The 22,071-nt window shown below is 41.0% G+C and overlaps 1 protein-coding gene across 4 annotated transcripts in view; it reads left to right on the top strand.

Annotated features, from left to right (window-relative positions):
• Positions 1–3,815: 3,815 nt before the first annotated feature.
• NRCAM (neuronal cell adhesion molecule) overlaps positions 3,816–22,071 on the top strand; it is a 158,555-nt gene continuing 140,299 nt past the window's right edge. For all 4 annotated transcript variants that reach the window (XM_065693259.1, XM_065693352.1, XM_065693184.1 and 1 more), the window contains exon 1: positions 3,816–3,949. The gene's annotated coding sequence lies outside the window, so the exon portion shown is untranslated. The remainder of the gene's footprint in view (positions 3,950–22,071) is intronic.

Here is a 22,071-nt window from a genome sequence, read left to right as displayed (position 1 = left end):
GTTACTGTACACCAAGCAGTGCAGCTTTTAACATTAGAGATTATCATTTAAGCTTTTGATCTTATCTTTCATCTCTTTTCTGCTTAGAAATATCCACATTTTAGGCTGCTACAGTAAACAAACATTAGCTTCCAAAGAGCATTAGTACAGCAGTAAGTGTGTTTGCTCTACTATTACGGTATCAGAAGATCCTCCAAAAGAAATCTGAAATGACCATAAATAAATCAGATTAAAATTAATCTCAAAAATTGTTCAGTTTTTGATTGGGAGGGACCATAATCTACTGCAAGGTGGTTGGAACTAGATGATCTCAAGGTCCTTTCCAACCCTAACTATTCTATGATTCTATGATTCTATGAATATGATTAGTCTAAATTGATTTTCAATATAATGAGCGGGGTATTCCCCACTGTTTTACTTTGTATAAGTACTCTGTGTACTACACCATTCACCACTGTAAGACCTCAAAACAAGTGGAACAGTGGGACAGTGGGATAACTCATGTTAAGATCACATGGGTGACTTTCAGCTGCATAAATGCAGAGTCTTACAATGTAGACATTTACAGCTGAACAAGAGACCTGCTGGTCCTGTTACAGTCAATGGAGAAAAGCTAACATTTCTAGGATGTAACCCAGTTTATCCTAACAGACATCTAAAATAGGTTAGATGAATCATACACTAGAAGCGCTTATTTCTGATTCCCTTTATATTCAGTAGGAAGAGTGACTAGCTCAGATGCAGACTTTAACATAGTAGACATCTAAAGTTAGGTGAGATGAACAACCTAAGATGTCTTTCCATATCCCTTAAAAAGTCTGGTCTACGAACAAAATGTCAAGGAATTCTTTCAGCTAAACTGAGCCTCTTCCAGTGTATCAGCCCTCTGAGTATTTTATTTGGTAACTTCCTCCTAAAAGCACTTTGCAAATGCCCAGATCATGCCTGATACCCATCAATAACAAGTTTTGTGTATCAATGCAATGACTGCCATGTACCTGATCAATGCTTCCCTAAACAAAGACTACAAAAAACTCTAACAGATTAATGCAGAAGAAGGTGGTAGACTGCTAAGTGAATCAAGATTGATATTAAAGCAATATGAAGACCAAACTACTATGTTTGGAACTGCTCACCCATGGTTATAATTGCATAAACTGAACAGAAATATTACAAAAAATAGTTTGAGGACTACAGAAGAGATGCAAGGCAGTAGAGAAGAAGATTGGAAGCTAATATTTCTTCAGCCATACAACTTCTGCTTATCATAATGGCCGTTGTTTATGCCAACAAGCCCACCTGTTTGTTTCTGCTTGGTGCCTCCATCCTACTGCCGGTATGGATGTCATTCAGCCACAACAGTGGATGCCATCTCCAGCAGAAGCAAGTAGCTCCCATCTCTGTAACAGGCTGCATAGACCTTTGAATTTACTTGTTTACTGACAGCTATGTATGTCACCATTTGGAAAGTTCAGCTTTGTGCTACTGAATGTGTGTATTTATTTATCTCAGTAATACAAAAAAATATGGAGTTTAAATTCTCAGGGGAATCATAAGAGTATAATCATACCAGCTGCAACATTTCAGCCTAATCATCCATCAGTACAGAGTCGTTTATTACACCCTCTTGGCAACAGTGACATCTCTCCGTTTATTTGGTTTCTGTGTCTAACTTGCACTGAGTGGTTTGCCACAGCCCACAGGTTTATGCTTAGAAAATTTGGTACATTTGCCACCCAAACACATTTATGCCTACATTTTAAGGAAGTGAAACTTTCAAGTCTTTCCCCTCTAGTGCCCTGCAGTTCTTCAGTCCACCTCCTGAAGGTTTGGCTCACCACATTCCCCTGGGAATCTGGCATGGATCCAAAAAGATAACAGTCTGAGAAAACATGCTTCTCTCAACATTTTACACCCATATTTTCTCAAAGCCAGGAATGGCTACATATTATCCTTTTGGAACACAGTATCTTGGAAGCAAAGTCAGGCAATACCCTAACATTTTAGCTCCTCCGTTTACATGTTTCTAGATGTTCACTTATACTGTAGTGTTTTTGTATTTAAGATTAAATAAATTAGTTGGGAACATGAGAGTAGTACAGTAAAAAAAAAAAAAAAACGAAAAAAAAAACCCAAAGTAAAGAACATTTAGAGATACACAATAAATTTGAGCACTTACTCCTTATAAAAAGGATTTTCTTCATATCCATTTCATCTTCTTTGCATATTCAGGCCTCAAACAATAATATCCTAGCTTCAGATTGATAGGAGCTTGAATTTCTCCAAAGTCTGAAGCAATAGTGTCTGACTTATCGTTTAACCCTTGGATATTTATATGCACATGCTGTATCTTTTATAGAATCTGTTATTCATCTAGAGTGTTGCTTTTCAGTCGACCAGATTCTCAGTTTTAACTTGCCAGAGTTATAATGGGGTTTCTGAAAAGATGCAAGGTAGGGCTTTTTGCTCATCTTGGGCATTATGTTTTGCACTACGAAGTTGTCATTGCGGGGTTCACTTTGAAAGCTGTTTCCTGAATTGTATAATAAAGAGTTAACCATTCCAAAAGTTGCCACCTTGCAATGCACAAAAGGCTATTCCTAAAATGGCTGATCCAAGAGCAGGTTCAGCAGCGGCAGATAATCACAATTACTATATGCTAAATGGCGATGGAGATTAATGTTGAGCAATATCGAGCATAGTCCATAGAAGTCTCAAAATGACATTAAAATGCTTCTGACATTGTGCATGTGAACTGCAAGATGTGAAGGCAAGGTGAGCACTGTGAGCACCCCTTGACCCAGAGGTGTGCTCAGTAGAAAGGTTTGTTTGAAATTACCCTCATCTGTGGCTCATCTCCAAGCGGTCTCATCCAGAGCTGCTCTTTAAGCGATTGACATCTAAGTGCTGACTTCCTGAACTTGTGAACTGGAAATTTAATCTAATTCAGTTTTGCTGTGACTGGTGAAGAACGCGCTGGTCCGAGCTGTGGGCAGGCCGCTGGCTCCGCTATTTGCGGCAGTCCCCAGGACAACCGGCATGCCACGGAGGATTCCACCGCCCCCCAGAAGAAGCCGGCAATGCAAGCCTCTGTCTTCCCAAGTCAGTTTAATTTACTGTATTGTTGTACCCACAGCCGCCGAAATTATTGGCTCCGATCCTGCTAGCACCCGTGTTTAACTACACACATGTGAGCTGCGCTACCGAGTTCAATAGGACTATTCTCGAGTGTAAAATAATATCCTTGTCTCCAGTTTGGGAACTAGCTGAAACCATCTATTTAGAGGGGCACTGCCGGGCTAAAATAATGAGTCTATTTAAAACTCCGCCTTTGCCAGCTCCCGCACCGCTGGTGGGGGTGCCACGACGGGTGCTCGGCCTCCCCGGGCTGGGGGAGCGGCCCGCCGGTGCTGAGCAGGCCCCCGGGTGCCGGGTCGGTTGCCACCCAGGAGCCCTAGAAGCGGCGGCGAGGGGGGTCTGAATGGAGAAGGCCGAGACCTGCCACCGCCCGCAGGTCCGATGAGGATTTCACCCCGGTTATCATCCGGGCGGCGGAAGGAGGGAGAGGCGGCCGGACAAGGGTCGGCCGCCGCGGGCCGGAGGGCGGCGGGAGCTCGGGTCGCCATCCCCAGATGAAGCCGCCACCTGCGCCACCTCAGGTGCGAGAGACCAACCGCCACCGCCCCGCCCCGCCCCGCCCCGGCCCCCGCGCCGCGCGTGCCCCGGGCGCAGCTCGCGCAGACGCGCGCCTTCCCCGCCCCTCCCGCGGGAGCGCGCCCCGCGGTACAGCAGGGGCGGGGGTGCCGGGGAGGCGATAGGCGCGGGAGCGCGCCTGCCTCGGCTTTGCTCGCTGAGCTGCCGAGCCGGCAGCAGCAGGCGGAGGAGTAGGAAGAGCGCGGCTGCGGGTCTCCATCCACCCTCTCCCCGGGCGGAGGGGCTGCACCTCCCCGTGAGTACCGCCGCTGCCTCCTGCGGGAGGTGCCGTGCCCCGACGGTGAGGAGCGGCTCGTTCTCGGCCGGGTCCGCTGCGGGTGTCGGGGCTCCTCTGAGGGGACGCGCGAGGCGGCAGCAGCTGGTGCCCGGGGCGCGGAGACCTGGGCAGCGGCTGTGAGGAGGGACCTGGGAGCCTGCCCGGTGCTGCGGGGGCTTTGTGGCGGCGGCCGAGGGAGGACCTACCAGGGGCAGGCAGGTTGGCCCCTGCGCGTCGCAGCCGTGGAGCGAACGGGCCGGGCGGAGATGCTCCGCGGCTGCGACGCGCCCACATCCCTCACATCCCTCAGCGCGTAGGTCGCCATTTCGTGCGCCGGCCGGCGGGGGCGAGGGCGCCGTGTGAGGGGAAGGAGCTGTCTGTGCTGAAGTGCCGGGATCCGCGTTCCGGCTTCGGCACGTTTGTTTGTTAGCACTGTCGGGCTCTGGTTTTCCTGTTTGTTTGCTCCTTCTGCGCTTTGCTGCATGCAGCAACGCCGGCTTTACTTAGGGGTAAGCCGGCTGAAATGTGGCTGTATCCCTAGCTGTTCCCGTTTGCCCGTGTTTTGCTTCCTTTCTCTTGATGGAGATTAATGCGGAAAATTGCGGTGGGATCTGAGCAGCGAACGCACTTGCTGTTTGGTTATAAAGTAATAATTAACTAAGCCTTCAGCTATCGCGGAACTCCTCGGCGTAGATGTGTTAGTTTTGAAGTCTGAAACGTGTTTAAACTAAGGCTTTGGAGTCTTAAGTGTAAACAGCACCTGATTAATAATGCCAAGCTCTTTAAATATTTAAGATCATAGTGGGCTTCGACCCAGTCAATAAAGCTGTTCCATACTGACAAATACTCTGTGAAAGGAATGCTGTTTCCTAGCTGTCTAGTTAAATAAAACAATGAAAAATGTGGTATCTAACTCTACAGTGGAACCTACAGATCATGATAAGACATTCTTTTATCCATAAAGGTCCAGTTTTTCATTGTTTATTCAAAACAACCTCCTACCGAGTCAAGAAGTCAGCATTAACCACCTCGGTTTCTTTTTTCCTTATGTTTTGTGCCTTTGCATATTTCTCTCTCTGTTTCTGAGCATTCAAATACATTTTGATTCTTAAGTATCTTACAGAAAGGGTAGATGCAACCTGAAAGCTTCATTGCATCTAACAGGTGCAGTATTAATAATTTTAACTTTTTCCATAATTCAACTTAATAGATGTGGTAATTTATGAATAGTAATTATATGGGCTGTGCATAGAGTAGGTCACTGTACAACATCAGAAGGCATTTGGACTTCATTTTGAGTTTGAGAGCAGTGTATATGCCAAGAGATGCATCTTGCTGGTATCCTTTGGCAAAGGATATCACTGGGAATAGAAAAGGATACTCTAGCGTTACTTATTAGCTCAGAGGACCTAGAAGTCAGAAAACTGACATGCAGGTGCAGCATGTTTTTAATATTTGTCTAATTTGTTTGATCTTACTATTTGTGTGAGTATACGCCAGGCATTTTTTAGCTGACTGTTGTCCTTGGTTTCGAATAGGAATCACAAAGCAAGTGATTAGAGTTGCTAAAGAGTTTGATACTGAACTCAGTGGAAGTCACTTACTTGAATGTCGAAGTACTGTGAAATCCTTTTGGGTGTCTAAAATTAGCTGTCAGACTGTATCAGTACAGAATTGGGAAGATAGTGTTTTCTGAGAGTATCACATGTGAAGAAGCAAAACCAGAAAGCTGCTTGATGCTGACAGAACTTGGGATCCATTGTATGAATTCACACACTGGATTGTGCAAAGGCAATTTAGCTAATGGAAAATTGTACAGCTGTGTGACCACATCAGATGACAGGGTAGTGTGTACCAGCTGGTGTTAATGATGGAGCTAAAACCCTCTTCACAACTCACAGAATAAATCCACAATTAATCAGACTCATATTGGTATCTTAGTTCTGTAATTAGCCTTCCTGAACACGGTAAAAATACTCAAAAGTAATAATGTTCAAGGTAAATGAGATCACCAGAATCTGAGTTATCATTCCTTATCTTCTTGCAGAAGGCATAATATTTATCACATATACCACAGCTTTTTTGCTGAGAAGGCCTTTAATAATAAGATTAGTTTTTTTAGAATGGTTTTTATTTTCAGGGAGTGAAATAAATCCAGTAGATGCTTTCTGATGCCTCCTGTTAGCTTGCTGTGCTTTGGTGTTTCTGGTGCTCAAAAAGGTGATGGCAGAAGCTTTAGTAACCAAGTTAGAGTTTCTTGGAATTAATGAGATGGCTCTCTAATTGACAGATTTCATTGTTTTGAGGATTCTAATTTCAAGTCAGCAAAAGGTAATGCTAGACTCTTTCTTCTTCCTGCTGTAGGGAAATGACTCTCCATGGTAGCTGGACATAAAACATCTTGAATACACTAAGGGTTTGGGTTTTTGTTAATGGATTATTGCACAGCTCAAATAGCTCAATCAGCCTAAAAATTAAATCTGTCTTGCCTGCGGCTGTGGAATTGCTGTTCGTCTGTAGTTTTATTCGTTTGTCCCAAATCACCTTGAATTGCAATTACTTACCTTCTGTTACGTTGGAACAGTATGGTGAAACTACGCTATTCAGTTTCACTGGGTATGTTCATTTTGTTATGTTTCATGAACAGAATTGGTAAAATGGGAAGACATACAGAAAAAATATATCTCAATAATGTAAGCTGAGGCAATAATATAGGAGGTTGTCTGCTGGGCAGTATGCAAGGAATATGATTTTGCCTTCCTGAGTGGGCTGAAAGTATTCAAAAAATTCAGTTATACTTTCTCCACAGTGATAATTTGTTGCGTTTTGAATTGGTGAGTATGTGTATTGCCTGTTCTGTTTAGTGTTATAGATATTGTAACTTAAGCATTTATGAATGTCGTCTTGTAAATACAATATTAAGGGGCTTTGTAAAGAGTTAATCTCCAATAATAAGATTAAAGCGATGCACCATAAGTTTTGTCCTACTGTTTGTTAACCAGGAAAGGATAGTTGCAAGCTAGCTGTATTGCTTTCTTCTGAGCTACTGGAGACTGGCTGAGCTTTCAGCTATTTACCTCAATAGAAAACCGACAGGGAAAAGTGAACAAAGGAGGTCTGTTTTGCCTGTCCCACTTGCTGGGCTGTTGTCTTTGCCCTTTTCAGTAGAAGGAGGGGGTAGAGCTGGGTCAAAGTTGAAGAACACTGAAAAGGAATTCAAGTCTTATATTGAAATGTGAATGATAGCTTAGTTTGAGTGCCGAATGCATATGTTTGAATTGAGTTCGGTTTGGTTTTTTTTTTTTCCCTATCTGTGGAAGCTTTAACTGGCAGATGGTGGTGGACTGGTATATAGACTGCTAGAAGGTAGAGCTAGATATGTATTCAGACCCTGATTAAGATGCTCAGTAAACAAGTTCATATCTGATGAGACTTATAAGACTGGAGATACTGACGCTAGACGCTGTGTGACACACTACACATTTGATAGTGTGAATCAAGGGCAGACCTCTGCAGCTGGCATACATTCAGACTTACTTGTCTAGCCTAATTGCATTGCAAATATTCCTCTGGATTGCTCTTTAGCTTCTCCTGTCTAGTAAATGTTGAATAAGTACAGAAATGTTCATCTGGATCCTCTATTAACTGTTGTGAAGAAGCTTTTGATTTTTTTTTTTGTTTGCTGTATGAATCAGGATAAATGTATCTTAGTATTCGTTTTGTGAATACACTGTTTTCCTACACTCTTTCTAGTTTTGAAACGGGTCAATTCATAATGTGATTACAGCTTTCCCCTTGTTAACTTTTCAGTATGGAAGCATAACAGCTTTAATTATAAAATGTTTCTGTAAATGCTCACAGTACCCCCATTCTACTTTAAGCAGCTGAACTTAATATAAAAAGCAGCAGTTCATGCAGAGCATCTCAGATGAGCAAAAATAGCCAAGTGATGAAAAAAAGGCCAGTTCAACTTATGAAGTTATGATAACTTTCACAACCATGATAACTTTCAAAACTTTCAAAACTTTCAAAAAAGCATTAGAAAGGAACCAGCTGTCTAAATTGTCAATTAAATTGGACAGAATCTATATGAAAGTAGTCTCTCTAATTCTGTGAATACTCATACAAGACTGCTGAATTTGGATCCATCTCAGTGGGAATATAGTGGTCCTGATACTTTGTCTGCACCATTAGGTATATATGACCTTTTAATTTCCTCTAGTTTTAAGTATGTAATTTTTACCATTTAACAGCTTGTTTGAACTAAAAAAATAAGTTGATCCATAGCTTCTTGGTTGTATGAATTAGTCTTTGGCCACAACTTTGGTGTTTCTGGACAGCCACCCAAAATCTCAACGTACTGTTTTCCTTTAGCCTGTTACCTAAGTGAGGAGCTGATGGACTTTATAGATGAGTACAGATTTTCTTTCTCTTTTTGAACTCTGCCTCTCACTTCTAACTTCCCTTTTCACATGTTTTCAGTGCTGCTGTTTGTCCAACTTTATTCTGAGGGCTCATGTAAAGGAGTTGCCTTTACAATGTCACAACACTGTAGGGTTCCCTGTGTGTCTGTGTACGTGAAGGCATTGAATATAATCAGTTAGTTCAAAAGACAGCTTTTGTACAAGAGTTGGAGTCAGGACAGTTCTGCTGGTGGAAAGCAATACTATGGAGTTAACTGACTGGTGCAAAGGCACTAGCCGAGGGAAGTAATACCATTGAATACTGTAGCATGGGCAGGGTAATAAAAATGGACAAAATTCAAAGATGCTGAAGATAATGAGTTATAGAACAAAAAAAAAAAAAATTGAAGATGACAACCACTGTATGAAGAGTGATGAAGAACAAAAGGTATTATTTGCTTTTGAATTAGAAAGAAATGGAAGTAGGGAGAAGCTTGGAAATAAAACTCACTGGAAATCTTAAAGAGAAAAGGCTACAGTGTTGGAAGCTTTGAGTAGAATAGGTTGAGAGGGAATGTACATACAACTCTTGTGTAAAAGTATGGAGGATGAAGCAGGGGATAGCTCCTCAGTGTGAGCTGGGAAGTGCAACCAGTCCTGAGGGAGGTAACAATTCTGAAGAGCATGTTGAGTAGGGAAATTAGTTACTTGAAGGGGAGCAGAAGAAAAACAAGTATTTGTCTTACTATTAGTGAAGGATTCTTTTTTATTTGTTGTTTGTTTGTTTGTTTTATTATTTTTTATGAATTATAAAATCAAGCAGTTTGAAGGAAAATATTACATACCCCTTCTGTCATTTAAAGGACTTTTCAAGAGTATTTAAGAATTTAGTGTTGTTCATCAGTATGCTTGTACACTGCAAGTTACCCTTTGTAACAGGATAGAGAGACAGTCCTCTTCACTACTTTTCCAGTGTTTAGAAGGACTAAAGAGTGGGGCTTCATACCCTGTTGATGTTCACATCTCTAGGGGAATCAAAATGCAGGAGGTGATTGATGTATCTTCCTCATTACAATATTCAAGTGATATCAGGGAGAGATAAGCTTGGCCATGGCTGTTCTGTGGGTGGGATAAACAGGTTTAGTGGTTACTGCCACTTGGAATAAGCTGGAATCTGTGGGTCCCTCCATGAAGCACCCCCTCCTGTAGACTAATGCTGTGATGTCCAGACAAACTAAGTACACAATAGGAAGTTTAATCCCCTTGAGTTGCTGCTCTTTTCTTGAGAATTGAAGGTATTTTTCCTTGTCAGCTCAGCTGAATTTGGTAATTTTGTTGCAATTGTTACATGGCCGCAATCAATCACAATCTGATTCTCACCTTGGCTAGCTCAGCCTATTAACACCTCATCTCATCCATTTTACTGGTTTTTAATCTGTTCTGAATTCGTATTTCTTACTGTAGCTCAGAGAAGGGAACTATATTCATTTTCCTTTCCCATCCTTCTAAAACTGTGCAGGACTTGAGTAAGTTGACAACAGGGGAGCTTTGCATTAAAAGAGAAAAGAACAGAAATTGATGTTTTGCATGCAGGGTTGGATAAACTGAGGCCTCTAGTCATTCCTGAGTCTTGGAGCAGTAAGTTTCGTGTTCTGGGTCTGGCTGCTGTGAAGAGTTGTGCTCTCCATGGATGGTGAGCATTTTCAGTTGTGAGCAATTTAATGGTTCTGGTGTGATTAGCTTCTGTTGTTGTCAAATCAGTTCAGGACATAACAGCAACCCATGTTCCACATTGTGAATGGAGATCTGAGTGACACTAAAAGCTGGAGTCAACATTGTGGTGTGTTGCAGAGTCCTGTCACATTATGAGGAAGTTACTGCTGTCTCTGGAGTGTGGGGAAATCTTTTCAGTATTACAGTGATCAAGTCTGTAAGTCATGCAGCCAAGAGCCCTTGTGACTGGAGATGTTGGAAAGTACATGGTCTTTTCAGCAGATATAAAAGATTCCTACTTCCATTTGCCACTATATTTACTTGTTATTTGTAGTGAAGTTCAGAGATACCCAATGGCAATGAATGTGGAAGACAGCGCCTGTGTTCTTGAGGCTGTCGCAGAGAATCCAGTCTTCTGAGCTCTTCTCTCTGTTGCAGGTGTCATTATTCTTCCCTAGGCACAGGCTTGATTAGGGCATAGTGAGAGATGAGAACTATTACCACTATTACTGCAACTCAATCCAAGTAATACTACAAGGATGTTTGGGACATCTGTGGAGGTGTGAAGGCACCTACACTTCATATTGGAGTTGTACATGCCTTATGTTTGGCTTGCTTTTCTCTACTCATGAGTTGTTTTTTGGTTAGCCATGTAAACCAAACAACAAATCTGATGTCAATGATCTACAACCAAGTGTATTTTGAATCCTCCTGAAGTTGTCTGTGTGGTTTTTGCATGATCTACTGTCTTTAGAAGCATGAGATAATGAGGGAGAGAAAATTGTACCCACTGCTTCTCTGACAATGAAGGCTTAGAGTTGGGAAACGGTTTTCTTTAACATTTTCCTGGAGATTTTATATATATACTTGTATGTATGAAATACAAAGTAAGTAACTGGACTGCAGACCTTGCTCCTTCATTATTGTTTTGGTTTTGGTTTTTTTGTCCATGTCAGTCTTGATATACAAAGTCAGTTTCTATATAGTACAGCTCTGACACTTTTTTCCCTCAGAAGCATTTTACGTATTTATGGAACTTGGAATCTAATAGCCAACATTTCAGTGCATTTCATGTTATACCATCTTCTCACAAACAGTACCAAGCATATAATCTCAACACAAATTGAAACTTCAGGTGGGGAATTTTTGCAAGCTTTCTGCTTTCCTGTAGTTTAAGAGCTTTAGAAATTGGTGTCTAGGTATGGACAAAGCAGGGAACATCTCAGATTATGCATAGCCTATTTCTGCATGATAAAGTTGGAACATAAGCAATTACATAACTGGAAAGCAAGGGTCGAAAGCTAAATTACCTGTTATGCCTTGTAGGTGGTAGTTCTATGAAGTGCATTTCTAAACTTGGAAAAGGTAAGAATGTGGGAACATCTAAAGGTGAATGTGACCACCAGAGGGCAGACACATAGTTTAATGACTCCAAACAAACATCTTCAGAAAGCAGACTCCTGAGTAAAAACACACTGAGATAATGACTGAATAAACAACACAGTATAGATGCACAGAACTTCTTACATTGATAAAATACAGTAGTATTTAATGTTTAAGATGAAAGTAAATACACCTGCTTAGAACTCGCCTGTGGTTCTGTACTCCTACAATGGAAAACAGAACAGTTCATAAGATCATATAGTTTGAACTGTAAATAACAAGTTGTTAAACTTAACCCACTTACCTTTACATTGAGTCCAGTAATTTTAATTCCAGCATGTTTTCCAGAACTGCGTCCATCTTCATTTGAAAATGAAAAATACTCTCCTTTCTCGATAGTTTCTCTTACAGAGTAATTTAATTCTGAATTGAAGTTCCTGTTTTCAGAATTTGCCCAGCATTTGCATAATTTTCTTTTCGTCTTTATTGTTAATAATGTTTGTATTCTTTAAAGCATGTAATTTTGCTCATCAGAGTATCATAGAAAATAATTGACATTATGGGCCTAAAATTATACTTCAATAAAGTTACCCTTTTCAGGAATGCTGTACTGTAGTTTTTAGTGAAAGCTGATATTCAGTATTTTTTATTTAGCTTTTTTGTTAGGAATGTAGGTGCTTAATTAAAGCATGTCATGTGTTAGCTTTTACTGCTCATGTACCATCTCAAGTTACAGCAGTAGTGTCTTTTCTTTGAATTATTTTTATGTAAAACCTAGACAGTTTTTGTAAGGAAACCATAGTCTTTATGCCATCATTTCAAAGTTACAGTATTCTTTAGAGGAAAGTCTTAAGAGCTATGGGGGTCTTAATTCTACCAGTTGTGCTGGAGTGAACTGCCTGATGACCCACATTTCCAATTGCCCCACTGTCAATCCCAGCAGGTGCAGTTCCCTTGACAGCAGGTTTTCTGGAGATCTCATTTGTAACATGTTTTACAGTTATCATCCCAAAAACTTTATCTGGAGGAATTTCTCCAAGTTATTTCTACAGTTTTATATACTTCTTCACAGCTGCCTTACCCTCTTGGCATGGAAATATGGGGATAGGTTTCTCATCACAACCAGCAAAATGTACTAGCAGAACTGGCAGCATCAGACACTCAAGGGTATCGTAGGGATTAATGATATAGTAAGATTTGTATCTTCATAGTTCTGTTGCTTAATGTGTCCTAACTTAAATACAGTGACAGAGACATTACTGCTGAGAACATGTGCAATAGCTATAGCTGGAACTTAGGTTGGTGCCAGGACTAATTCAGAAGTTGGCATTAGTAGAAAGATTAGCCTTTATGTGCATTATGTTATATAGGAACTTATGTGTGTTTCCTCTTCTAAGGTAAAACTGTCCTAAAAGAGTCAAAGATTTCTGTGACTTTCTCCCCCTCTGCTTAGTTTATCTGAGATGATACTGAAAGACAGGCCAACAGTTACTAAGCATATGACAAAGAAGTTTCATGCAGCAAGCTAATGTAAATAAATATTATTATAATTATTATGGATGGGAAAGTTCAAGTATAAACTAACATGTAGCAGCTTGGTTTGACTGCTAATAAAAAGCCATATTCATTGGAATGGAAGAGATAAGAGTAAGAAAGTGCTGAAACCAGAAGCGTGAAAATAACAAAGTCAGGGGAGACAAAGCAAAGGGAAGAGGTCTTTTTAATTACATGGAAATAGGAACTAACAGAATAGATATATGATTTCTTGTTTACCAAAACAAAACCCCAAGTTACTGTTTTAGCGAATGATGCTCATAACAATAAAGTATTGTCTTAATTGGCACAGAATTCAGGTGAGCAGTTTACAGAGAGTTTGTGGGTCAGGGTTAAAGGGAAAATGGCCATGGGAGACATTACTGTGGGGATCTGTTACAGGCTGCCTGATCAAGGAGAACCTGTGGATGAAGCACTCTACAGACATATAGGAAAAGCCTCACACTCGCAGGCCCTTGTTCTCATGGGGGACTTCAACCACCCTGACATCTGTTGGAACGATGGCACTGCTGGGCACAAGCAATCCAGGAGGTTCCTTGATTGTGTGGAAGACAACTTCCTTCTGCAAGTAATAGAGGAGCCGACAAGGAGAGGTGCCATGCTTGACCTTGTGCTCACCAACAGGGAAGGGCTTGTTGAGAATGTGATACTCCAGGGCAGCCTTGGATGCAGCAATCACGAGATGGTTGAATTGGAGATCCCCAGGACAGTGAGAAGAGCGTGTAGCAAGCTCACTGCCCTGGACTTCAAAAGAGCAGACTTTGGCCTCTTGAGGAACCTGCTTAGTAAGGTTCCATGGGATATAGCCCTGGAGGGCAGGGGGGCCCAAGACTGTTGGTTGATATTCAAGGATCACCTGCTACAAGCTCAGGAGTGCTGCATCCCAACTAGAAGGAAGTGCCAGCAGGAGGGCCAGGAGACCTCCTTGGATGGATAAGGAGCTGCTGAGGAAAATTCAAAGGAAAAAAGAGGCTTATAAAAAGTGGAAGCAAGGACAGGTGGCCTGGGTAGAGTACAGGGATGTTGTCCAGGAAGCTAGGGACCAGGTTAGGAAGGCTAAGGCCCAGTTAGAATTAAACCTAGCCAGGGATGTTAAGGATAACAGGAAGGGATTCTACAGGTACATAGCAAACAAAAAACAGACTAGGGACAAAATAGGCCCCCTGAGGGAAGCTTTCGGGAGAACTGGCTACACAGGATTTGGAGAAGGCTGAGGTTCTGAATGACTTCTTCGCCTCGGTCTTCACTGGCAAAGGCTCTGACTGCACCACCCAAGTCCTAGAAGGTGGACACAGGGACTGTGAGAATGAAGACCTTGGGCCCACTGTAGGAGAGGATCTGGTTCGAGACCATCTTAAAAATCTGAACATGCACAAGTCCGTGGGACCTGATGGAATCCATCCGCGGGTCCTGAAGGAGCTGGCGAATGAAGTTGCTAAGCCACTGGCCATCATATTTGAAAAATCATGGCAGTCAGGTGAAGTTCCCGACGGCTGGAAAAAGGGAAATATAACCCCCATTTTCAAGAAGGGGAAAATGGAAGACCTGGGGAATTGCAGACCAGTCAGTCTCACCTCTGTGCCTGGCAAAATCTTGGAGCAGATTCTCCTGGAAGGCATGCTAAGGCACATGAAAAACAACAAGGTGCTTGGTGACAGCCAGCATGGCTTCACTAAGGGGAAATCCTGCCTGACCAATTTGGTGGCCTTCTATGATGGGGCTACAGAACTGATGGACAAGGGTAAAGCAGTTGATGTCATCTACCTGGACTTGTGCAAAGCGTTTGGCACTGTCCCACACGACATCCTTCTCTCTAAATTGGAGAGATATCAATTTGATGGATGGACCACTCGGTGGATAAAGAACTGGCTGGATGGCCGCACACAAAGAGTTGTGGTCAATGGCTCGATGTCCGGCTGGAGACCGGTAACGAGTGGTGTCCCTCAGGGATCGGTGTTGGGACCGGTCTTTTTCAACATCTTCGTCGCTGACATGGACAGTGGGATTGAGTGCGCCCTCAGCAAGTTTGCCGATGACACCAAGCTGTGTGGTCTGGTTGATATGCTGGAGGGAAGGGATGCCATCCAGAGGGACTTTGACATGCTTGTGAGGTGGGCTGATGCCAACCTTATGAAGTTCAACCACGACAAGTGCAAGGTCCTCCACCTGGGTCGGAGCAATCCCAGGCACAGCTACAGATTGGGCAAAGAAGAGATTCAGAGCGGCCCTGCAGAGAAGGACTTGGGGGTGTTGGTCGATGAGAAAATGAACATGAGCCGGCTTCAGTGTGCGCTCGCAGCCCAGAAAGCCAACTGTATCCTGGGCTGCATTAAAAGGAGCGTGACCAGCAGGGCGAAGGAGGTGATCCTGCCCCTCTCCTCTGCTCTCGTGAGACCTCACCTGGAGTATTGTGTGCAGTTCTGGTGTCCTCAACATATGAAGGACATGGAACTGTTGGAACAAGTCCAGAGGAGGTCCATGAGGATGATCAGGAGACTGGAGCACCTCCCGTGTGCACACTAGCATATATATATATATATATATATATATGTACATATGTGTATATATATATATGAATTGAAAAAATCCTGAAACAAAATTGCAACTTGGTACAAGTGCGTATTTCTCTGAAGATCCAGAACAATGCTGATTCCTAAGTTTGAGTGCCTGAATTATCCTGGATGGTAAAGACATCTGTTTCTGAAAACATGTCTGTAAAAACAGTTAAATATTTGCTTTCATTAGTGGCTGTTTTTATCTGTGGTTGTGGGAAATAATTTATAATTCACTATGGTGAGCCAATGCGCTACTCTGACTAATACATGTTACTTTAAAAAATATAACTCAGATTAGTGAAATTATGAATTTGCATTTCATAAGGAATTATTTGATTATAATTAGATTGGTTTTCCCCCAGTGTCAATTTGGTTTTATAATTAACAAAAAAAAAGAAAGGATCAAAATTGATATTGTGTTGGCATTGCCCTGGAGTATGACTTGGAATTTAAAACATATTATGTACTTTTAAATATATGATATATTTAAATATAAATATATATTAAATATATATTAAATAGATATTAAATACATATTTAATATATATTAAATATATATAAATATAAATATTTGTCAACATTGAATATAACCTATCAAAAATACACCTATTGATAATTTTTAACTCTATCTAGTGTTAAAAAATTAACACTATTTAGTGTTAACAATGAAAAAACAGCCCATCACTTTTCCGATGGAACACAAAAGGTAACTCAACCTTTGTAATGTAATTCAATTTCTGAGTACTAATCCTCAAACAAAGACTTGTGCAGAGTCCAAAATTAAACACTTGCAAGTCTTAAGTAGGACCCAGAAGAGCAATACTTTTTAGTTCTTGTGGTATCTTTATCCCTTCATTGCTGTTTCTACCATCCTTGGATAGATTTTTAAATACCTGCTATTCATGCACAGGGAAGTAATTAGTATGTAAATCTCACTGTGACTGCAGTTGTGTAATAGCAGGCACAGAACTGTAAAAGGAAACTTAAAGGTTTCTTTTAAGAAGGCTTACATATTTAAACATAATTAGACAGTTGGACTTTGAGGTAAGTGTCTTGAAACCTTTGTTTGTTGTGTAACGATTTCTGAGTTTTCATATAAAATCACTTTGCAAATTTCTGTGTTATTTGAGGCTGTGGCTATCTGTCCATACACTACAAATCCTAATGAGATTGTAATTTATCCTTACAGCTCCTACCCACAGTTAATGGGTACTGTGCAGTACAGGTTTTTAGCACTTAGGTTTTAAAGAATATTAAAGCTTGCTCTAGTAAATATATTCACATTGGTCAGAAAAATGGTCTGTAAGTATTCCACTTTCATAAGTGTTTAATGAAGCGCACCTCACTCATCAGAGGTTTTCTTTGCTATTAACTAACCTTAAGGCCTTTGATCTTATTGGGGGTGTGGAAAGGAAAACATGGATTCATGTCCTTAGTGTAATTCTGAATAGTGCTTTAGCACTAGAAGTTTAATAATGATTTTGTAAAGAAAATATATTATATTGCAGGTGGCTGAAGGACATGGTACCGTTATACAGCCTAGAGAACCAGCATGGCCAAATTATCTTCACTGACCAGGCACGGATGATATAATGTTGTAATCAAATTATTAATTAGGTTAACAAATACAAAACTTGATGACAGATGAGTTTTGAGACTATTTCACTACATATTCTGAAGCAGGGGATGGGTTAGAGCTTTCCCTTACACATCCAGCTGACCATCTTGAGAATTGGTCCTTATTTGGTTTTATGTTACACTGGCAATTTGTAATCATTAGCGGTATCCTCATACAATAGATTTAAATAAAAAGCTTTCTGTATTATTTCTATTTATTCTTCAAGATGTGGTTTCTCTAAGGTTAATTTACTTGTAGGGGGATTTTTTGGGTTATGTATTAACTGTTCTATAAGTGCCAAAATTGGCTTCCTCTGAGCAAGCTTAGGTCAGACAGCAGAAGACTTACTTTTATGCAGTGCTGTCTGATCTGAGGTCAGTGTTAGTAGAGAGATTTGTGACCATTCGTAGTCAGTTTTTTGTTGACCTCTTCGGCATCAGTTATACTGTTGACTGTTCTTCTGTAACATAATACATGTACACACGTATTATCCCTGTGGATTTTTTCTTGATTATCTGACCCCTTTACTGCCTTGGATAACTGAAAATTAACTGTGCTGTTTCAGTTCAGGGGAGGGTGTGGGGTGGAAAATGAAGGTTGGAATGATGTCTTACAAGGTGATGACTGTATTGCACCAGTTCCCAGATGGTCCTAAGTTGTAACCTGTGTGTAAGGCGTACTGCCACCCATCACTCAATTCAAGACAATCATGGTGTAAAGGTTCTGTCTGAGGAAAAAGGTTGGAATCACTTAACAGTGTATTTAAAGAAATAAAAATAAAACCAAGCTTGTGTGTTGTGATTGGGTTTTTTTGTTGGGTTTTTTTTTTTTTTTTGAGAGGCCAGAGTTGTGAAGCTGGTACACTTGGACTGATCTGAGGACTTGTAATATAAGTGATAGATACAACCTTCACTTGAGAAATACTGTTCTAATCCTGTCTAAGTAGTATTTTAAAGTACTTGCAGGAACATTGGTAATACAGTGAGAAAAATGTGTGAGAAATGTGTGGGGTTTAATTTTTCCATCTGGTGTCATTACTTTATGTAAAAATATCTCAGTCCTTGGGGCTTTTTCTGGTCTGCGTTCTATGTAAAATGGACTAACGGCTCTAGGATTAATCTGAAGCTTGAACTGGGCTTTTGATTACTTTGTCATTTAGTTCAGTACAACTTTGATAAAACAAGTATTTCTGTCTATTATGCCAAAAAACTTTAATCTGGAAACCATTAAGAAAGCAACACAGATGCAGATGAAGTAGGCTTAATACGATAGCAAATGCTGGGAAGTGACCATAGTGTTTTCCTTGAGAAAGAGAATGTAATCCTTTGTCTCCAAATAACTTTCCTGATGCTGTTGCACAGTCACAGCTCTTTGTTTAAAGCGTGGATGGGAAAAGTAATTGTCTGGTTTCTGTTGCATTGGGTAATGCTCATCTGGGGAATTTAATCTCTCGGAGTCTGATGGTCCTTTACTGAATGGTGATGGGAGTCTTTTCAGATGGATTAGACAAAACTCCACAAAATATTCTGTTTACTGATCTGCATGATCAATAATGTACAGAGCTTAATGTAACCAAGACAAACTGGCTACATTTCCTGGCTGTCTTGCAGATATACAGGAGACTGCTATGTAACCAGGAACAATTTTGGCTTCCTTGGGGAGTTTCTGGGAATGTCAGATTCTTGACCTGGAATGCTGTTCATATATTTAAGCATACAGGCATCTCTTATCAGTTGGCCTGTGCACAGCAGGAGCTGCCTGGGGAAACTTTAGGGACTGTCCACAGTTCCTAGCTGGAGAGTTTCTGTTTACCAACTGCCTTGTGGTAATGGCAGGTGGGAGTTCAGTCAGTGACCATGCTGCACAGGGGCAGAAGGGACTGATTTGAGAGATTTCAGCTGAACCGTTTCTGGACCATGATGGGAGCTGGTGGATAGGTATGCTGGGTATGTACACAGACACAGTGCTGATACCCAGGACTCTTAACTATAGGATGCACTTGAATTTACTCCTTCTAATTCTGTAGACCTTTTTGCAATATTGAGTATATACTTTTAGACCATACTTTGATAGTAAAATCGAGATAAAGGAACTGATACATGCTTAAAAAAGCTTCTGGAAAAATGTTACCATATTTTGCCTTTTTTATGGAAGCACAGTATGTTTTAAGTGTAGTTTCTATACTAGGCTTTATTGCTAACTTTACAGTCATTGCCAGTAACAGCATGTAATGTTTCAAGTAGTGTCCTATAGCTTCTGAAATTGGAGTGTTTATTCTGTTGACAGCAATGGTGTGAAAATGTTAGTACTTCATCAAGACAGTAGAGCAGTAGAGTTGAGCTATTGGGAATTGCAGCAAGCCTCTGAGCTTTCAGTTGATGAAGGCTGGGAGAGCATTGCCACAAACGTGTCCTTCTCCCTTGAGCGTCTCTGAGATGAGACCTTAGACTAGATGGATCTTTGTTATTATGATAAGTGAATGCCAGACTTAGTAGGATGTGCAGCGCTTTTATTTGCAAATTCAAAGAAAACATGAGACTTAAACCTAAACCAGCTTGGAGCCTGGAAATGTACTGAACTCTCTAGGTTATCTTTCTGAGAAATGTTAGTGTAATAATTGACTGTATCTAGAAACACACTTCTGTGTTTGTGTCTGTGCATACTAAGAGTGAAATCCTGTCCTCCTGACTTAAACTCAGCTATATCAGAGTTTGAACTATTTGGCACAGGATAGTGGACTAGCCTGTCCAATACAACTTTTTGCCTCATGATGAGAAATAAGGACTCTCTTAAGACCAGTCCAATGAATGGCATCTTTCCTTAAAAGCATTAAGGAATCATTAGGCTATTTTACCTACCTTTGAATTTGTTGCTGTGCTGAACAGGGTGGGAGTCAAGTGACTTCCAGAAGTCCCCTCCAACCTTAACTATTCTGTAATTCCTCTCTCCCTTTCAGCACATGTCTATAGTGCTGTGGGTGGACATTTCAGAAGTATTGGAAAGAAGAATGGTGGGGGTTTTTTTGTGGGATTTTTTTTTTTTCCCCCCAGTGATCAGGGCACAGAAGAAGTGGAAGACCTTGGTTCTTGTTTTTTGGTTGGGCTGACCTTACCTTCACAGGGACTTTGTCACTTCTGTTCTCCGCGTCCTAACTGCCAGGACCCAGTGTGCGCTACGTGAAAGTTTCCATCTGCCCTGAGCTCCTGTGCAACAGGGAATGGCTGGGAGAGCTGGTAAGCCAGATCATGCTCTCTTGGCCTGCATTCTGTAATAAATCATCATCAGCTCTGCTCAACCAGCTCTTCTCATATGGGGCTTGACTTTGGATCTCCCTTCCTTACGTGTGTTCTCTAACCACCTGGCTGAGAAGAAAGTGGGCAGGGATATCTGTTCGGCTTCTCAGAAGCAGTGATCCCCATCACCTCTGACTTTTGTAGCTCTTCTAGAGAACTCTGTAGACTTCAGGTGCTTAAGCATATCTGCTTAGGGAGCTGTAGAAGATCGGTGTTTATCTACCAGAATATGTGCTTCTGTGCACAGGGAAATGAATGAAGTCAACTCTGTAGGAAATTCTAAGACTGAACTGTGACTTCTATAATGCATTTGAGTGTCTGCTTACATCCTGGGACTTTCTGATGCTACAAACTGAATTGCTGTTCAGAATTTAAGTGGGATAATGTGAGTTAGCATAGGGTTTAGTATTAACTTCCCACCCTAAAGTTATAATCTGCTTTATTAATGGCAAAATTTTATATTACCATCCCATCCTCCATGATGTGAATAATTCACTGAACTGGAGCATAAGACTCTAGTTTAACTTCCTAGAAGAAGTGGTGATAGGTCTCTAATTTGTATTTTTACTAAAAGACTAAACTTCAGTTCGTGCCACTGTGCTGTTTATGTATACCACAAATGCTACAAAAGAACTACTCATAAAGCCCCAAAGCAGCCCTACTACGTGAGTGCATTTGTGAATAGAAGACATTGATTTGATGTCAGAAGTATTTTTAACAGGATTACAAAATGCAAATAGCATTATGTAAGACAGATTACCTATGGCTTTAATACAGGATTGGTTTTAAGCCAGAGACTACATTTTGCTGGGTTATGTATGTTTGTTTATAACTGAGCACATTAGGATTAGGGTCAGCCATTTTCCAAATCCTTGATATTTTCAGGGTAGGTGACTTATTTTTTTTAAATTTAAAATTATGAACTTAAAATCCGAATTGTGGTTGTTTTTTTTTAATAGCTTCAATTTGGATAGCTGCTTTGTTTAGGATCACTAAAATCTGATTCGTGTAGGTAAAAATCAGAAGCTGCTGTTGTCCATCATACCCCGTATAACTTTTTTCCTAAGGCAGACAGCCACCTGGTTCCAAAACCAACACAAAAGACCAAATACACTTCCTGCGTGGCAGAATGTATGTGGATGTCATCTTGGTGCCAAGCAAATCAGTGAAATGTTAGTTTGTACTGAACCACAAGGGAAATCTACAGGCAGTTGTACTCCAAATAATGTCTAAAAGGACTCATGTACAGTACCACAAGTTCTTGACCTTTTAGTAAATGAAATTTCAGGAAGCTTACACAGCCGGCACAGAACAGCTTCATGTGACTCTGCATTGTTGTCATTGCTTTATGCTCTGAGTGCCTGAAATGTGCCACTCCCCGTTAGACAGACATGAGAAAGAAGGTCGTTTACAAAGGTAACGTTTCCTTTGGAAAGTTCAAATGTTTGATGTACTCAGCAACCAAGGTCCACTATTAACAGACTTAACTGGAATTACACTTTTTTGTCTCCCCAGACTAGTTTCAGTTTTTGTATTTCATTGTGGCTTATGCCCAGTTCGTTCAAATATGTTGACATCTTCT

Source organism: Lathamus discolor, chromosome 1 (genome assembly GCF_037157495.1).
Source record: "Lathamus discolor isolate bLatDis1 chromosome 1, bLatDis1.hap1, whole genome shotgun sequence".
Lineage (NCBI taxonomy): Eukaryota > Metazoa > Chordata > Aves > Psittaciformes > Psittacidae > Lathamus > Lathamus discolor.
Note: the sequence above shows the minus strand (reverse complement) of the source record. Positions and strands in the feature narration are given on the sequence as shown.